General features: G+C 38.0%; 1 non-coding gene across 1 annotated transcript; it reads left to right on the plus strand.

The window, feature by feature from the left end:
- The first annotated feature begins 13656 nt into the window (after positions 1 to 13656).
- Positions 13657 to 13760, plus strand: LOC148555794 (small nucleolar RNA R71). Its single transcript, XR_015887657.1, has one exon. It is a non-coding gene; the product is annotated as a small nucleolar RNA R71 (small nucleolar RNA).
- The last annotated feature ends 6025 nt before the right edge of the window (positions 13761 to 19785 follow it).

Genomic DNA, 19785 nt, shown 5'->3' on the forward strand with positions numbered 1-19785 from the left:
AAATGCCAGAAATGGGCAGCAACCTGGCGTTTAACGCCAGGATTGGCAGCAAAGGGCGTTTTGCAAGCCTAATTGGTGCAGGGATGAGAAATCCTTGACACCTCAGGATCTGTGGACCCCACAGGATCCTCACCAACCTCAACTCACTCTCTCTCTTCGTCACACCTTTTCATAATACTCTTCCCCAAATACCCTTCACCAATCACCTCAATACCTCTTCCCCAAAAAACCCCTCACCTATCAAATCCTACCCTCTTCTCCATAAACCCTTCACCAATCCACATCCTTACATCATAAACCCCACCTACCTCACCATTCAAATTCAAACCACTTTCCCTCCCGAACCCACCCATACATGGCCGAACCTTACCCTCTCCCCACTCCTATATAAACCCATCTTCACCCCTTTATTTTCACACATCTTAAACACTACTTCTCCCCCTAGGTCGAAATACTAACCCCCCTCTATCTCTTCTATTTCTTCTTTCTCTACTCTCTTCCTTCTTCTTTTGCTCGAGGACGAGTAAACCTTCTATGTTTCATGTGGTAAAAGCGTTGCTTTTTGTTTTTCCATAACCATTTATGGCACCTAAGGCCGGAGAAACCTCTAGAAAGAGGAAAGGGAAGGCAAAAGATTCTACCTCCGAGTCTTTGGAGATGGAGAGATTCATCTCAGGGGTGCATCAAGACTACTTCTATAAAGTTGTGGCCAAGAAGAAGGTGATCCCCGAGGTCCCTTTCAAGCTCAAAAAGGGTGAATACCCGGAGATCCGACATGAGATTCGAAGAAGAGGTTGGGAAGTTCTCACCAACCCCATTCAACAAGTCAGAATCTTAATGGTTCAAGAGTTCTATGCCAATGCATGGATCACCAAGAACCATGATCAAAGTATGAAACCCGGACCCAAAGAATTGGCTTACAATGGTTCGGGGGAAATACTTAGATTTCAGTCCGGAAAATCTAAGGTTGGCATTCAACTTGCCCATGATGCAAGGAGATGCACGCCCCTACACTAGAAGGGTCAACTTTGATCAAAGGTTGGACCAAGTCCTCATAGACATTTGTGAAGAGGGCGCTCAATGGAAGAAAGATTCAAGAGGGAAGCCGGTTCAACAAAGAAGGCATGACCTCAAGCCCGTGGCTAGGGGATGGTTGGAGTTCATCCAACGCTCAATCATTCCCACTAGTAACCAATCTGAAGTTACTATAGACCGGGCTATCATGATCCATAGCATCATGATTGGAGAGGAAGTAGAAGTTCATGAGGTTATATCCCTAGAACTCTACAAGGTGGCGGACAAGCCTTCTACTTTGTCAAGGTTAGCCTTCCCTCATCTCATTTGTCACCTTTGCAATTCCGCTGGAATTGACATAGAGGAAGACATCCTCATTGATGAGGACAAGCCCATCACTAAGAAAAGAATGGAGCAAACAAGAGATCCCACTCATGGACAAGAGCATGAGGAAATTCCTCATCATGAAATCCCTGAGATGCCTCAAGGGATGCATTTTTCTCCACAAAATTATTGGGAGCAAATTAACACCTCCCTAGGAGAATTAAGTTCCAATATGGGACAATTAAGGGTGGAACACCAAGAACATTCTATTCTCCTTCATGAAATTAAAGAAGATCAAAGAATCATGAGAGAGGAGCAACAAAGACAAGGAAGAGACATTGAGGAGCTCAAACACTCCATAATATCTTTAAGAGGAAGAACTAGCAGCCATCACTAAGGTGGACCCGTTCTTTAATTTCCTTGTTCTTTATTTTCTGTTTTTTGAATTTTTATGCTTTATGTTTATCTATGTTTGTGTTTTCATTACATGATCATTAGTGTCTTAGTGTCTATGCCTTAAAGCTATGAATATCCTATGAATCCATCACCTTTCTTAAATGAAAAATGTTTTTAATTGCAAAAAAAAAAAGAAATACATGAATTTCGAATTTTAAATAGTTTAATTATTTTGATGTGGTGGCAATACTTTTTGTTCTTCTGAATGAATGCTTGAACAGTGCATTTTTTTGAAATTGTTGTTTATGAATGTTAAAGTTGTTGGCTCTTGAAAGAATGATGGAAAAGGAGAAATGTTGTTGATAATCTGAAAAAAATCATAAAATTGATTCTTGAAGCAAGAAAAAACAGTGAAAAAAAATGGCAAAAAAAAAAAGAGGAAAAGAAAAAGCAAGCAGAAAAAGTCAATAGCTCTTTAAAACAAAAGGCAATGGTAAAATAAAAAGGATCCAAGGCTTTGAGCATCAGTGAATAGGAGGGCCGACAGGAATAAAATCTTGGCCTAAGCGGCTAAACCAAGCTGTCCCTAACCATGTGCTTGTGGCGTGAAGGTGTCAAGTGAAAACTTGAGACTGAGCGGTTAAAGTCGTGGTCCAAAGCAAAAAGAGTGTGCTTAAGAACCCTGGACACCTCTAATTGGGGACTCTAGCAAAGCTAAGTCACAAACTGAAAAAGTTCACCCAGTTATGTGTCTGTGGCATTTATGTATCCGGTGATAATACTGGAAAACAAAGTGCTTAGGGCCATGGCCAAGACTCATAAAGTAGCTGTGTTCAAGAATCAACATACTAAACTAGGAGAATCAATAGCACTATCTGAATTCTAAGTTCCTATAGAAGCCAATCACTCTGAACTTCAAGGGATAAAGTGAGATGCCAAAACTATTTAGAAGCAGAAAGCTAATAGCCCCGCTCATATAATCAAGACTGATCTTCATAGATGTTTTTGGAATTCATTGTATATTCTATTCTTTTTATCCTATTTGATTTTTAGTTTCTTGGGGACAAGCAACAATTTAAGTTTGGTGTTGTGATGAGCGGATAATTTATACGCTTTTCGGCATTATTTTTAGTATGTTTTTAGTATATTTTAGTTAGTTTTTGTTATGTTTTTATTAGTTTTTAAATAAAAATCACATTTCTGGACTTTACTATGAGTTTGTGTGTTTTTCTGTGATTTCATGTATTTTCTGGCTGAAGTTGAGGGACCTGAGCAAAAATCTGATTCAGAGGCTGAAAAAGGACTGCAAATGCTGTTGGATTCTGACCTCCCTGCACTCGAAGTGGATTTTCTGGAGCTACAGAAGCCCAATTGGTGCGCTCTTAATTGCGTTGGAAAGTACACATCCTGGGCTTTCCAGAAGTATTTAATAGTTCATACTTTGCCCGAGATTTGATGGCCCAAACCTGCGTTCCAAGTCAGCATAGAAATTCTGGCGTCAAAACGCCAGAACTGGCATAAAAGCTGGAGTTAAACGCCCAAACTGGCACAAAAGCTGGCATTTAACTCCAAGAAAAGCCTCTACACCTGAAAGCTTCAACGCTCAGCCCAAGCACACACTAAGTGGGCCCTGAAGTGGATTCTGCATCATTTACTCATTTCTGTAAACCCTAGGTTACTAGTTTTCTACTAATAGGACCTTTTGCTATTGTATTTTACACACTTGATCATACTTTTGATCTTGGTTCTTCTGGTTCCCTCTCTGGGGCCGAAGCCAATGATCACCATTATCACTTTTGTATTTTCAACGGTGGAGTTTCTACACACCATAGATTAAGGTGTGGACCTCTACTGTTCCTCATGAATTAATGCAAAGTACTATTGTTTTTCTATTCAACTCAAGCCTATTTCTGTTCTAAGATATCCATTCGTTCTTCAACATGATGAATGTGATGATCCGTGACACTCATCACCATTCTCACCTATGAACGCGTGCCTGACAACCACTTCTGTTCTACATGCAAACAAGCTTGAATGTGTATCTCTTGGGTTTCTAATATAAGATTAGAACCTTCATGGTATAGTTTAGAATCATTGGCAGCCATTCATGAGATCCGAAAAGTCTAAACCTTGTCTGTGGTATTCCGAGTAGGATCAGGGAAGGGATGACTGCGACGAGCTTCAAACTCGCGAGTGTTGGGCGTAGTGACAGACGCAAAAGGGTCAATGGATCCTATTCCAACATGATCGAAAACCAACAGCTGATTAGCCGTGCGGTGATAGCGCATTTGGAACATTTTTACTGAGAGGACGGGAGGTAGCCATTGAAAATGGTGAAACCCAACATACAGCTTGCCATGGAAAGGAGTATGAATGATTGGAAGAAGGCAATAGGAAAGCAGAGGTTCAGAAGGAACAAAGCATCTCCATACGCTTATCTGAAATTCCTACCAATGAATTGCATAAGTATCTCTATCTCTATTTTATATATTATTCATCTTTTAATTATCAATTCTCCATAACCATTTGAATCTGCCTGACTGAGATTTACAAGGTGACCATAGCTTGCTTCAAGCCGACAGTCTCCGTGGGATCGACCCTTACTCACGTAAGGTTTATTACTTGGACGACCCAGTGTACTTGCTGGTTAGTTGTGCGGAGTTGTGACAAAGAGTTGAGATTACAATTGTGCGTACCAAGTTGTTGGCGCCATTGATGATCACAATTTTGTGAACCACCAATCATCAAAGAACCACCCCAATCTGAGGTGGGGAGACAATCAGAATCAAAACTCATGGCAGAGAAACTCAACCTAGAACAATTCCAAAAACACAAACCATCAAAACCATCAAAACACTAACCAAAACCAATACAGAAAAACCACAAAACAATCAACCCTAACCCAACTGCTATCTACCAAACAACCCATCCACTAGCCAAAATAACAATCATCCATCCTCAACATCCCATAATCAACCACAACTACCCCAAGAATCTCAAAGGTTCTCCAACTTGGAGATAATAATTGAAAAGATGATCAAGCATCAAGAATTGGCCTATAAGAACCACGAAGCTTCACTGCAGAATTTAGAGAGGCAAATTGGCCAGTTGTCCAAGCAAACAGTGGCTGAAAGAGCACCCAATGCATTACCAAGTGACACCATTCCCAATCCCAAAGAAGAATGCCAAGCAATCCAATTAAGGAGTGGAAGAACCTTGGAGAATGGCAAAGAAGCTAACAAGAAGTCTGTGGAGAATGATATTGGCAGCAAGAAGCAAGTAGGAGAAAAGGACAAGCAAGACCAAGAGAAGCTCAAGGAGAAAGAGGAACCTCAAGCTTCAAAGAAGGGGAAGCAGATTATTGAGGAACATTCACAAGCACAGAGGAAAGAATTGAAGCTTTACATTCCTCCTCTACCATAACCTCAGAGATTGAAAAACGAGCTAAAGGATCAACAATTCCTCAAGTTCTTAGAAGTGTTTAAGAAGCTGGATATCAACAACCCACTTGCTGAAGCATTGGAGCAAATGCCTCTATATGCAAAGTTTCTCAAGGAACTTATTAACAAGAAGTGGAGCTGGAATGAAAAAGAGATAATAATCTTGACCCAAGAATGCAGTGCTGTCATTCAAAGAGGTCTTCCACCAAAACTCAAAGACCCTGGGAGCTTCTTCTTGCCTAGCAACATTGGCAACATATTCATCGATAAGGCATTGTGTGATTTAGGATCCAGTATCAATCTAATGCCCTTATCTATGATGAGAAAGTTGTCCATAGAAGAGGTGAAACCTATAAGAATGACCTTGCAACTTGCTGACAGATCCATGGTAACTCCTAATGGAGTGGTCAAAAATCTCTTGGTCAAGGTGGATAAGTTTATTTTTCCAGTTGACTTTGTTATTTTGGATTTGGATGAAGAGGGAGGTGGCTCTATCATACTAGGAAGGCCTTTCCTAGCCACAGTAAGAGCCATCATTGATGTAGAAAAGGGGGAAATGACTTTGAGAGCACATAATGAGAAGATCATTCTGAATGTCTTCAAGGAAATGCAGCATACTGCTAAAGAGAACAGCTGCATGAGAGTTGAAAAGGAAAACTTGAACTGGAAGGAAAAAGCCAAGGAGGCACTCATCAGCTCACCTGAGAAGCAAGAGATAAACAGTGGAGAAGAAAAAGAGGGTAAGGAACATGTGAAGGCTAAGAAGAGAAGGCAGGAGGAGATTGAAGATTTGATCATTGAGAAGAAAGTCCCTGACATAAAGCCTGCTACCAAGAAAGAAGGGCCATTGAAGAAAGAAAAAAAGAGCAAGAAAAAGGTTCCAAAAGGATGGAAGAACAAAAGGGTATCAACTGAAGGATTCTCAAAAGGGGACAGAGTAAGATTGATCTACCAACAGTTGGAGGCAGATTCACAAACTGAGGATTATTACATCGTCAATAAGATGCTCTCACTGGAGCATATGGAGATTGATCATCAATGAACAGGAAGAAGGCTCACAGTGAGAGGGGACAAGCTGAGGCACTGATAAACTCCGATTTTGTGGTTTATCTTGTGCTTATTTTAGGAGATTTTATCACCTTTTTCCACATTTATTCCATGAAATAGCATGGTTTTGTAATTCTCCCTTAAATTGTGCTTAAGTATAAAAACATGCCTTTTAGGCCCTTAAATTGGAGATTTTGATTCACTTTAATTCCATTCGATGCCTTGATGTGTTTGTTCAGTGATTTCAGGTTCATAAGGCAAGTATTCGATGGAAGAAGTGAGGAGAGAAGCATACAAAATGGAGAATGCATGAAGAAACTAGAATTGGGAATTCATCGATGGGCACGCACGCGTACAAGGCGCGCACGCACAGAAAATATTTCACATAAGGACGCGCACGCATACATGCCGTGTATGCGCGGATGAAGAAACAGCCAATCGACGCGCACGCGCACATGGCGCGTACGCGCCGATACTCTCACGTGACCCACTTAAAGGCAAAACATTGGGGGCGATTTCTGAGCAGCCCAGGCCCAAATCCAACTTGTTTCTGAGTGTATTTCATGTAGAATTGAAGTCCAAGCAAAGGGGGGAGCAATTGTTTGAAGTGTTAGCATCATGTAGAGTAGTTTCTAGAGAGAGAAGCTCCCTCTTCTCTCTAGAATTAGGGTTCCTAGGACATTTCCATCTTAGATCTAGGTTCAATTACATGTTTTCATCTTGTTTTCTTTACAATTTCTTGTTTCTACTCTTTTATTCTCACGGTTTGTAGTGTTAATTTTACATTCATGTCTCTTTTATGTTCATGAATATTCTATGTTGGATTTGGTTTACATTTAATGAAATTTGATGTTTGATGTTTCCTTTATTGATGATTGAGTTGTGAATTTACTTTTCTTACAATTGGTAGTTGGTAGATTTATCATTCTTGCAATTTATTATGCTTTCCTTGTACACCCACCAAGTGTTTGACAAAATACTTGGTTGGGCTTTAGAGTAGACTTTGAGCATTCTTGGCTTGGAAAGAGTAATTAGGCAATCTTGAGTTATGAAAATCCAACCGATGTTGGTGATCTAGAGTTGTTAGGACATTTGGATTGAGATTAGCTAGTCTTGTTAGACTTTCTCTCATGGAAAATAACTCATACCTTCTTCCATCGTTGGAGATGACGTAATAAGATAAATTTTTGTTAATTATTATTATTAGTGACTAGGATGGAAAGCCTATGATCTCAATCCTTGCCATGAATATCTCTCTTTATTACTTGCTTTCTCTTATTTACTTGTCTTCTTTAAATACTTGCTTGATTTACTTTTCTTGTCATTTATTTCTTGCCCTTTTATAAATAAAACCCCTTTGCCCCTTCATAGCCAACAAGCATACACTTCATTGCAATTCTTTCTGAGACGATCCGGAGTCTAAATACTTCGGTTAATTCTTATTTGGGGTTTGTTATTTGTGACAACCAAAATTTTTTATGTGAGGATTATTTGTTGGTGTAGAACTATACTTGCGACGAGAATTCATTCAATTGATGAAATTCGATAACAACAAAAGTTCACTCATCAGGCACCATAATCATCAGCCACCCTAACAAGGACCCAATGTCAAGCTAGTGACACTAAAAGAGCGCTCCATGGGAGGCAGACCATGATTTAATATTCTTGCTTTTGTTTTAATTTCAATAATTAATAGTTCTTCTAGCATAAATTTGAGCTCTCATGAGCAGATTTGATAACTGCACACATCATTTTGAAGCATATGTTTGATTCCTAAGTTTGGTGTGCCTAAAGGCACTATAAAATAGCTTTTCAAGCATGCTGATCATATACCCATCTTAGAATATATACTCATTCATTTTACTTGAGTATATAGCCAAACACTAAGTTTGATGTTCTACATATGCTACGAATTTCAAGAAAGTCACATTTGCTCAAAGAGTCAAGTTCATGAAAAGTTAAACCATATCTGTATTATTCTTGTGAATATATTTTGCTAAGGTAGAAAATAAAGTGTCCCTTGTAATGAATATACCAACCATAGCAGAAAACAAGTTTTGTGTTTGCTAACATTTTGTTTAATTTCAAAAGGGCATAGTTGGTTATTCATAAATAAGAAACATATAGCAAATTTTATTTTCTTTCATATATACTTCTCACTTGATAAACATTACAGTACCAAACACAAATTTTGAGCTTACTGCTGCCTTAATTTAAATGGACAGGTGTGAATAATATTTAGGAGAAGACAAAAGAATGCATGCATGTACAGTTGTCACAAGGGGAAAAAGTGAGTCACATGTGCTTAGGGAATGGTGTTCTCTTTGGAAGCAAAATTTGCATGGTTCAACACCTAGGAAGCCGAACCACATGCCCAATAAAGGAGTGATCCTTGTCTTCATCCACCTCTACATGCACACCGTCCATTCCATGAGTTTTCAATAAAGACATGCTCAATCCTCACCATTCATTTCAACCAAATCGTGCTACAAATCATCTAGTAGCACCTCCTAATCTATTTGCCTTTGTTTCATTCATACACTTTTCCCAAATACGTTACAGCAGCTCTTTCTTACCCAAAGATATCACATAGTACCTGATGAGCGGATAATTTATATGCTTTTTGGAATTATTTTTATATAGTTTTTAGTATATTTTTATTAGTTTTTAAATAAAAATCACATTTCTAGACTTTAATAGGAGTTTGTGTATTTTTTTGTGATTTCAGGTAATTTCTGGCTGAAAGTGAGGGACTTGAGCAAAAATCTGATTCAGAGGCTGAAGAAGGACTGCAGATGCTGTTGGATTCTAACCTCCCTGCACTCAAAGTGGATTTTCTAGAGCTATAGGAGTCCAAATGGCGCTCTCTCAATTGCGTTGGAAAGTAGACATCCAGGGCTTTCCAGAAATATATAATAGTCCATACTGTGCCCGCGTTTAGATGACGCAAACTGGCGTTTAACGCCAGCTTTCTGCCCTATTCCGGAGTTAAACGCCAGAAATAGGTTGCAAAGCAGAGTTAAACACCAAAAACAGGTTACAAACTGGCGTTTAACTCCAAGGAAGACCTCTACATGTGAAAGCTTCAATGCTCAGCTCAAGCACACATCAAGTGGGCCCGGAAGTGGATTTCTGCGTCATTTACTTATCGCTGTAAACCCTAGTAACTAGTTTAGTATAAATAGAACTTTTTACTATTGTTTTTACATCTTTGGATCATTTTTAGATCTTTGGAATGTTTTTCCTTAGACGTTTAGGGGGCTGGTCATTCGGCCATGCCTGGACCTTGTTCTTATGTATTTTCAACGGTAGAGTTTCTACACACCATAGATTAAGGTGTGGAGCTCTGCTGTTCCTCATGAATTAATGCAAAGTACTAAAAACATACTAAAAATAATGCCAAAAAGCGTATAAATTATCCGCTCATCACAACACCAAACTTAAATTGTTGCTTGTCCCCAAGCAACTAAAATTCAAATAGGATAAAAAGAAGAGAATATACTATAAATTCCAAAATATCAATGAAACTTAGCTCCAATCAGATGAGCGGGACTTGTAGCTTTTTGCCTCTTGAATAGTTTTGGCATCTCACTTTATCCATTGAGGTTCAGAATGATTGGCATCTATAGGAACTCAGAGTTCAGATAGTGTTATTGATTCTCCTAGTTCAGTATGTTGATTCTTGAAAACAGCTACTTTATGAGTCTTGGGCATGGCCCTAAGCACTTTGTTTTCCAGTATTACCACCGGATACATAAATGCCACAGACACATAACTGGGTGAACCTTTTCAGATTGTGACTCAGCTTTGCTAAAGTCCCCAATTAGAGGTGTCCAGGGTTCTTAAGCACACTCTTCTTTTGCTTTGGACCTTGACTTTAACCGCTCAGTCTCAAGTTTTCACTTGACACCTTCACGCCACAAGCACATGGTTAGGGACAACTTGGTTTAGCCGCTTAGGCCAAGATTTTATTCCTTTAGGCCTTCCTATCCACTGATGCTCAAAGCCTTGGATCCTTTTTATTACCCTTGCCTTTTGGTTTTAAGGGTTATTGGCTTTTTGCTCTTGCCTTTTAGTTTTAAGAGCTTTTGGCTTTTTCTGCTTGCTTTTTCTTTTTCTTTCTCTCTTTTTTTTTCTGCAAGCTTTTTGTATTCACTGCTTTTTCTTGCTTCAAGAATCATTTTTTTGATTTTTCAGATTATCAAATAACATTTCTCCTGTTCATCATTCTTTCAAGAGCCAACATATTTAACATTCTTAAACAACAACTTCAAAAGACATATGCACTGTTCAAGCATTCATTCAAAAAACAAAAAGTATTGTCACCACATCAAAATAATTAAACTAGTTTCAAGGATGAATTCGAAACCATGTACTTCTTGTTCTTTTGTAATTAAAACATTTTTCATTCAAGAGAGGTGATGGATTCCTAGGACATTCATAACTTTAAGGCATAGACACTTAAATACTAGTGATCATGAAGACAAAAACATAAACAAACATAAAGCATAAAAATCGAAAAACAGGGAAATAAATAAACAAGGAGATTAAGGAATGAGTCCACCTTAGTGAGGGTGGCGTCTTCCTCTTCTTGAAGAACCAATGGTGCTTTTGAGCTCCTCTATGTCTCTTCCTTGTCTTTCTTGCTCCTCCCTCATAGCTCTTTGATCTTCTCTAATTTCATGGAGGATGATGGAGTGCTCTTGATGTTCCACCCTTAGTTTCTCCCAATAATTGTGTGGAGGAAAATATACCCCCTGAGGTATCTCAGGGATCTCTTAATTTGCAGTCAAATGTTCTACCACTGAGCTATAGACCCTTGAGATGAATTTCTCCATCTGCTATGACTTGGAGGTGGAGATTTTTGCCTTCCATTTCCTCTTTCTAGAGGTTTCTCTGGCCTTAGGTGCCATCAATGGTTATGGAAAAACAAAAAAAGCAATGCTTTTTCCACACCAAACTTAGAATGTTTGCTCGTCCTCGAGCAAAAAAAGAAAGGAAGGATGAGAAAAAGAAGAGATGGAGGAGATGGAGGTGTGGGAAGGGTTCGGCCACTGGGGGTTTCAGGTGGTTATGATGTGTGAAAAGGAGGGAATGATGGTTTGAATTTTGAGTGGTTGGGTGTAGGTGGGTGTATAATGGTTTTGGAGGGGAATTAGAGGTGATTGGTGAAAGGTTCTTGGGAAAGGGTGATATACGATTATGAGGAGGTAAGGTGAGTGGAGGTATGTGGGGATCCTGTGGTATCCACAGATCCTGAGGTGTCAATGATTTACATCTCTGCACCAATTAGGCATGTGAAATGCCTTTGCATGCATTTCTGGCGTTTAAACGCCGAAGTGATGCTTATTCTGGGCGTTCAACGCCCATGTGTAGCATGTTTCTAGTGTTGAACGCCAGCTTCATGCTTGTTTCTGGCGTTCAGCGCCAGCTCTTCTCAGGGTGTATTCCTAGCGTTTAAACGCCAGAATGCTGCTTGTTTCTGGCGTTTAACGCCAATTTCATGCTCTGTTCTGGCGTTAAACGCCAGCCAGATGCTCCTTACTGGCGTTTAAACACCAGTAAGTCCTTCCTCCAGGGTGTTCTATTTTCAAAGCTGTTTTTCATTCTGTTTTCGATTTTCAGTAGTTTTTGTGACTCCACATGATTATCAACCTAATAAGACATGAAATAACAAAGACAAAATAAAATAAAAATGATTAAATAACATTGGGTTGCCTCCCAATAAGCGCTTCTTTAATGTCAATAGCTTGACAATGAGCTCTCATGGAGCCTCACAGATAATCAGAGCATGGTTGGGACCTCCCAACACCAAACTTAGAGTTTGGTTGTGGGGGTTCAACACCAAACTTAGAGTTTGACTGTGGGGGCTTTGGTTGACTCTGCAGTGAGAGAAGCTTTTCATGCTTCCTCTCCATGGTTACAGAAGGAGATTCTTGAGTTTTAAACACAAGGTTGTCCTCATTCAGTTGAAGGATCAATTCTCCTCTGTCTACAACAATCACAGCTCTTGCTGTGGCTAGGAAGGGTCTTCCAAGGATGATGGATTCATCCTCATCCTCCCCAGTGTCTAGGATTATGAAATCAGCAGGGATGTAAAGGCCTTCAACCTTAACTAACACATCCTCTATTAGTCCATAAGCCTGTTTTCTGGAGTTGTCTGCCATCTCTAATGAGATTCTGGCAGCTTGCACCTCAAAGATTCCCAATTTCTCCATTACAGAGAGTGGCATGAGGTTTATCCCTGACCCAAGGTCACATACAGCCTTCTCAAAAGTCATGGTGCCTATGGTACAAGGTATTAAGAACATTCCAGGATCTTGTTTCTTCTGAGGCAATCTCAGTTGATCCAGATCACTCAGTTCATTGGTGAGCAAGGGAGGTTCATCTTCCCAAGTCTCATTGCCAAATAATTTGGCATTCAGCTTCATGATTGCACCAATGTACTTGGCAACTTGCTCTTCAGTAACATCCTCATTCTCTTCAGAAGAAGAATACTCATCAAAGCTCATGAAGGGCATAAGGAGGTTCAATGGAATTTCTATGGTCTCTAGATGAGCCTCAGATTCCTTTGGTTCCTCAAAGGGAAACTCCTTGTTGATCATTGGACGTCCTAGGAGGTCTTCCTCACTGGGATTCACGTCCTTTTCCACCCCTGTAGGTTCGGCCATGATGGTTATATCAATGGCCTTGCACTCTCTCTTTGGATTCTCTTCTGTATTGCTTGGGAGAGTACTAGGAGGTGTTTCAGTGATTTTCTTACTTAGCTGGCCCACTTATGCCTCCAAATTTTTTATGGAGGACCTTGTTTCACTCATGAAACTTAGAGTAGCTTGGACAGATCAGAGACTAAGTTTGATAAATTAGAGGTATTTTGTTCAGAGTTCTCTGTCTGTTGCTGAGAAGATGATGGAAAAGGCTTGCTATTGTTAAACCTGTTTCTTCCACCATTATTAAAGCCTTGTTGAGGCTTTTGTTGATCCTTCCATGAGAGATTTGGATGATTTCTCCATGAGGGATTATAAGTATTTCCATAAGGTTCACCCATGTAATTCACCTCTGCTATTGCAGGGTTCTCAGGATCATAGGCTTCTTCCTCAGAAGATGCCTCTTGAGTACTGTTGGATGATTCCTTCAATCCATTCAGACTCTGAGAGATCATGTTGACTTGCTGAGTCAATATTTCATTCTGAGCCAATATGGCATTCAGAGTATCAATTTCAAGAACTACCTTTTTCTGAGGCGTCCCATTATCACAGAATTTCTCTCAAAAGTATATATGAATTGATTATTTGCAACCATGTCAATATGTTCTTGAGCTTCTGCAGGCGTTTTCTTTAGGTGAATGGATCCACCTGCAGAATGGTCCAGTGAAATCCTGGAGAACTCAGACAGACCATAGTAGAAGATATCCAGAATGGTCCATTCTGAAAGTATGTCAGGAGGACACCTTTTGGTCATCTGCTTGTATCTTTCCCAAGCTTCATAGAGGGATTCACCATCTTTTTGCTTGAAGGTCTGAACATCCACTCTAAGCTTGCTCAGCTTTTGAGGAGGAAAGAACTTAGCCAAGAAGGCCGTGACCAGCTTATCCCAAGAGTTCAGGCTATCTTTAGGTTGTGAGTCCAACCATGTTCTAGCTCTGTCTCTTACAGCAAAAGGGAAAAGCATGAGCCTGTAGACTTCATGATCTACTCCATTAGTCTTAACAGTCTCACAGATCTGCAGGAACTCAGTTAAAAACTGGTAGGGATCTTCTGATGAAAGTCCATGGAATTTGCAGTTCTGTTGCATTAGAGCAACTAATTGAGGTTTCAGCCAAAAATTGTTTGCAACAATGATAGGGATTGAGATGCTTCTTCCATCAAACTTGGAAGTAGGTGTAGTATAATCACCAAGCATCCTCCTTGAATTATTATTATTTTTGGCTGCCATCACCTCTTTCTTTCCTGAGAGAGAGGGAATTTCGAAAATTAATTAAAATAAAAATTAAAAAATAAAGTTAAATTTCAAAAATTAAAGTTTGAAATTAAATTAAATTAAAATTTAAAGCAATTAGTTAATTAAAAAGGAATTTTGAAAAAGAGGGAAGGAATTTTCGAAAATTAAAGGTAAAAAGTTAGTTGGGCAGTTTTACTAAAGATAAGCATCAAATAAAAAGTTAAGTGGTTAATGGAAAGAGATTTTGAAAGTCAAATTTTGAAAAGATAAGATTGAAATTTGAAAAAGATATGATTGAAATTTAAAAAGATATGATTGAAATTTAAAAAGATATCATTGATTGAAACTTATTTTGAAAAAGATTTGAAAAAGAGATTTAAAAAGATTTGATTTTTAAAATTAAAGTTGATTACTTGACTAACAAGAAACAAAAAGATAAGATTTTAAAATCTAAAGATTGAACCTTTCTTACTAGGCAAGTAACAAACTTAACATTTTTTGAATCAATCATATTAAATGTTAGTATTAATTTCGAAAATATGAAATAAAGATAAGAAAAAGATTTTTGAAAATTAATTTTAAAAATTTCGAAATTATAAAGAAAATTTGAAAAATATTTGATTTTTGAGAAAGTTTTTGAAAAGATAAGAATTTTTTTAATTGAAAATTTGACTTGACTCATAAGAAACAACTAGATTTTAAAAATTTTTGAAAAATTCAATCCAAATTTTCGAAATTTTAAGAGAGAAAAAGGGAAAGATATTTCTTTTTTTTATTTTTGAATTTTTAATGAAGAAAAAGAAAAACATGAAAAAGACTCATAACATAAAAATTATGAATCAAAACACACAATGCATGCAAGAACACTATGAATGTCAAGATGAACACCAAGAACACTTTGAAGATCAAGATGAACCTCAAGACTTATTTTTGAAAATTTTTAATGAAAGAAAAATATGCAAGACACCAAACTTAGGAATTTTCAAACCTTAGAAACTAACAAATTAAAAATGCATATGAAAAACAAGAAAAGACACAAAACAAGAAAATATGAAGATCAAACAAGAAGACATACCAAGAACAACTTGAAGATCATGAAGAACACTGTGAATGCATAAATTTTCGAAAATTTTTAGAAAAATAAAAGTATGCAATTGACACCAAACTTAAAAATTGACTCAAGACTCAAACAAACAACATAAAATATTTTTTTATGATTTTCTATATATATATTTTTTGTATTTTACTTTACTTTTTTCGAAAACATATAGGAAAAAGGAAGCAATGAATTCAAAGTCCTCAATCAAGATTCCAGGAATCATACCAGGTTAGTCTAAAGCTTGATGGCCAGCCAAACTTCAGCATACCATTTTGAAACTTTAGAATTCATTCTTAAAAATTTTAAAATAATTTTCGAAAACAAAAGGAAAAGAATTTTTTTTGAAAGATTTTCGAAAAAAAAATTTTGAAAATAAAACGAAAAAGAAAATTACCTAATCTGAGCAACAAGATGAACCGTCAGTTGTTCAAACTCGAACAATCCCCGGCAACGGCGCCAAAAACTTGGTGTCCGAAATCGTGATCATTCCATTCCTTGGTAACGGTGCTAAAAACTCAGTAAGCACGTTCATGATCTTATATCTGTTTCACAACTTCGTACAACTAACCAGCAAGTGCACTGGGTCGTCCAAGTAATAAACCTTACGTGAGTAAGGGTCGATCCCACGGAGATTGTCGGCTTAAAGCAAGCTATGGTCACCTTGTAAATCTCAGTCAGGCAGATTATATTGTATTAAGAAATTATAGTGGATGAAAATAAATAAAATATAAAATAGGATAGTGGTACTTATGTAATTCATTGGTGAGAATTTCAGATAAGCGTATAGAGATGCTTTCATTCCTATGATCTCTGCTTTCCTGCTGTCTTCATCCAATCAATCCTACTCCTTTCCATGGCAAGCTTTATGTAGGGCATCACCGTTGTCAATGGCTACATCCCATCCTCCTGTGAAAATGGTCCAATGCGCTGTCACTGCATGGCTAATCATCTGTCGGTTCTCAATCATACTGGAATAGGATTTACTATCCTTTTGCGTCTGTCACTACACCCAGCACTCGCGAGTTTGAAGCTCGTCACAGCCATCCCTTCCCAGATCCTACTCGGAATACCACAGACAAGGTTTAGACTTTCCGGATCTCAGGAATGGCATCCATGGGTTCTAACTTATACCACGAAGACATTAAAAACTCGGACTCGGTCCCCTGTATTATATATCCAAGAGATATCCATTCAATCTAAGGTAGAACGGAAGTGGTTGTCAGGCACGCGTTCATAAGTTGAGAATGATGATGACTGTCACGATCATCACATCCATCATATTGAAGTGCGAATGAATATCTTAGAAGCGGAATAAGTTGAATTGAATAGAAAAACAGTAGTACTTTGCATTAATCCTTGAGGAATAGCAGAGCTCCACACCTTAATCTATGGTGTGTAGAAACTCTACCGTTGAAAATACATAAGTGATAAGGTCCAGGCATGATCAAAGGACAAAAAGATAATCCAAAGATGTTCCGAAGATGTAAATAGAATAGTAAAAAGTCCTATTTATATTAGACTAGCTACTAGGGTTTACAGAAATAAGCAATTGATGCAGAAATCCACTTCCGGGACCCACTTGGTGTGTGCTTGGGCTGATCTTGAAGTTTACACGTGGAGAGGTCATTCTTGGAGTTGAACGCCAGTTTGTAACGTGTTTCTGGCGTTGAACTCCACTTTGCAACTTGTTTTTGGCGCTGAACGCCAGACTGCAACATGGAACTAGCATTCAACGCCAGTTTGCGTCATTTAAATTCAGGCAAAGTATAAATTATTATATATTGCTGGAAAGCCCTGGATGTCTACTTTCCAACGCAATTGGAAGCGCGCCATTTGAAGTTCTGTAGCTCCAAAAAATCTACTTTGAGTGCAGGAAGGTCAGAATCCATCAGCATCTGCAGTCCTTCTTCAACCTCTGAATCTGATTTTTGCTCAGGCCCCTCAATTTCAGCCAGAAATTACTTGAAATCACAGAAAAACACAAAAACTCATAGTAAAGTCCAGAAATATAAATTTTGATTAAAAACTAATAAAAATATAATGAAAACTAATTAAATCATACTAAAAAGTGACCATAGCTTGCTTCAAGCCGACAATCTCTGTGGGATCAACCCTTACTCACGTAAGGTATTACTTGGACGACCCAGTGCACTTGCTGGTCAGTTACGCGGAGTTGTGAAGAAGTGTTGAGATCACGATTCTGTGTACCACTTAGAATCCAGGTGATGTTATTGGCTCCCTTAGTTAGCTTATTTTGATTATTCAACATAGCTTTCAGAGTCTTGGCCGTGATCCTAAGCACCTTGTTTTCCAGTATTACCACCGGATACAATAATGCCATAGACACTTTAACTGGGTGAACCTTTTCAGATTGTGACTCAGATTTGCTAGAGTCTGCAGGTAGAGGTGTCCAGAGTTCTTAAGCACACTCTTTTTTCTTTGGACCACGACTTTAACCACTCAGTCTCAAGCTTTTCCCTTGACACCATCACGCTACAAGCACATGGCTTGGGACAACTTGGATTATCCACTTAGGCCAGAATTTTATTTCCTTTGGGCCCTCCTAACCATTAATGCTCAAAGCCTTGGGTTCTTTTACCCTTGCCTTTTGGTTTAAAGGGTTACTTGCTTTTTCAATCTGCCTTCCTTTTGCTGCATTTATGGGCAGTAATGGATTTTTCTACTTTTTATTTTTTTTTCTTTTGGCCATTTTTTTCCTTTTTTTTCTCACATGCATAATAATTTTTTTTCTTTTGCAACATGCTTTTTCTTTTGCTTTTTGCTGCTTTTTCTTGCTTCAAGAATCAATTTTCAGATTTTTCAGATTATCAATAATATTTTTCCTTTTTTCTTATTCTTTCAAGAGCCAACATTCTAAAATTTCAACTTCAAACATAAGTATTGTTTATTTCATACATTCAGAAAACAAAAGCAAATGACACCACATCAACATAATTAAACTAATCTTATTTTAAACTTGAAATTCATGCATCTCTCGATTCTTTTCAATAAAATTTTTTTATTTAAGCAAGGTGAGAGATATATAGAACATTTTACAATTTTAAGACATCAATGCAAATGATCATGCAACTAGAACTAGAGAACAGATAAATAAACAGAGAAAAAATAGAAAAATAACAGGAAAGGGGTGTAAAGAGAACGAATCCACCTGAATGATGGTGGCTAGTGCTCCTCCTTGAAGATCCAATGTATTGCTTGATCTCTTCAATGTCACTCCTTCATCTTTTGAGCGGCTTCACAGGCTCTTGTAACACCAAACTTAGGAATGGTAGAAGTCAAAAAGCAAAGCTTTTGCAACACCAAACTTAAGACTTTTGCTCATCCTCGAGCAAAGTAGAGTAGAAGAAGGTGGGGTAGGTTGATGAAAGGAAAATTCGTTGGTAAATAATTTCACAAATAAAATCTTGTTGCAAGTATAGTTTCTAAACCAACAAATAATCCTCTCATGTAAAAATTTGGTTGTCACAAGTAACAGACCCCAATAAAAATAACTAAAGTATTCAAATCTCGGGTCGTCTCTTAAAGGAATTGCAGGGAAGTGTTCTTGCTATTAATTATGGGACATGTATTTTCGGGTTTTGAATAAGGAACATGAAAGATAAATGGCAAGAAAGTAAATGGAAACTCTAATGATAAAAAGGTCTTGGTAAGGAATGATGGTCAAGGATCTTTATCCTTGTCACTAACCACAACATGATAATTGCAAGGATCAATCCCATTAAGTCATCCTCTAACGAGTAAAAGAAAGTCAAATGAGCTACACTAATCCTAATCCATTAATTAAATTAGGGAAAGCTAGATTTAATGGACACCAATTATCAACCCTTGGACATTAGCAACTCAAGTTCACCTAAGTTACCATCCCAAGCTAAGAACACAAAAATCTACTCTAACATCCTTCCAAGTATTTAATCAAACACTTGGAATGCATAAAAGGAATGAAAAATAAGATTGCAAGAAAAGTAAATCTAGAACTACCAATTGCAAGGAAATTAACATCGACAATTCAAATCAACAATAAAAGAAATCAAACTCAAATTGCATTAAAGGAAAATAAGAGAAACAAAAGTGCATCAACAACAAGGTAAAGAATTACAAGAATTAAAATGCTAAACAAAGAAAGAAAAGGTAGAAGAACAAGGAATTACAAAGGAAAAGTAAATCAAAGCATGAATTAAATCTAGATCTAAGAAATCCTAATCTACATCTAACCTAATTCTAGAGAGAAAAGAGAGCTTCTCTCTCTAGAAACTAACTAAAGCATTCTCCCCAAAACTAAACTATGTGTTCTCTCCCCTTGACTCCTCTTAATTTCTACATGTAATAGGCTCAGAAACCGAGTTGGATTTGGGCCTGGGAAGCCCAGAAATCGCCCCCAGTGTTTTCACTTTAATGAAGTCATGTGCGAGCATCGACGCGTACGCGTGGGTCATGCGTACGCAAGAGTCCCTTCATTTCTTGTCTTCTGTCTGTTTATGAGCAGGAACAGGGACAAGAAACCTC

The sequence above is a fragment of the Arachis ipaensis genome, chromosome B6 (genome assembly GCF_059453495.1).
Source record: "Arachis ipaensis isolate K30076 ecotype BB chromosome B6, ASM5945349v1, whole genome shotgun sequence".
Lineage (NCBI taxonomy): Eukaryota > Viridiplantae > Streptophyta > Magnoliopsida > Fabales > Fabaceae > Arachis > Arachis ipaensis.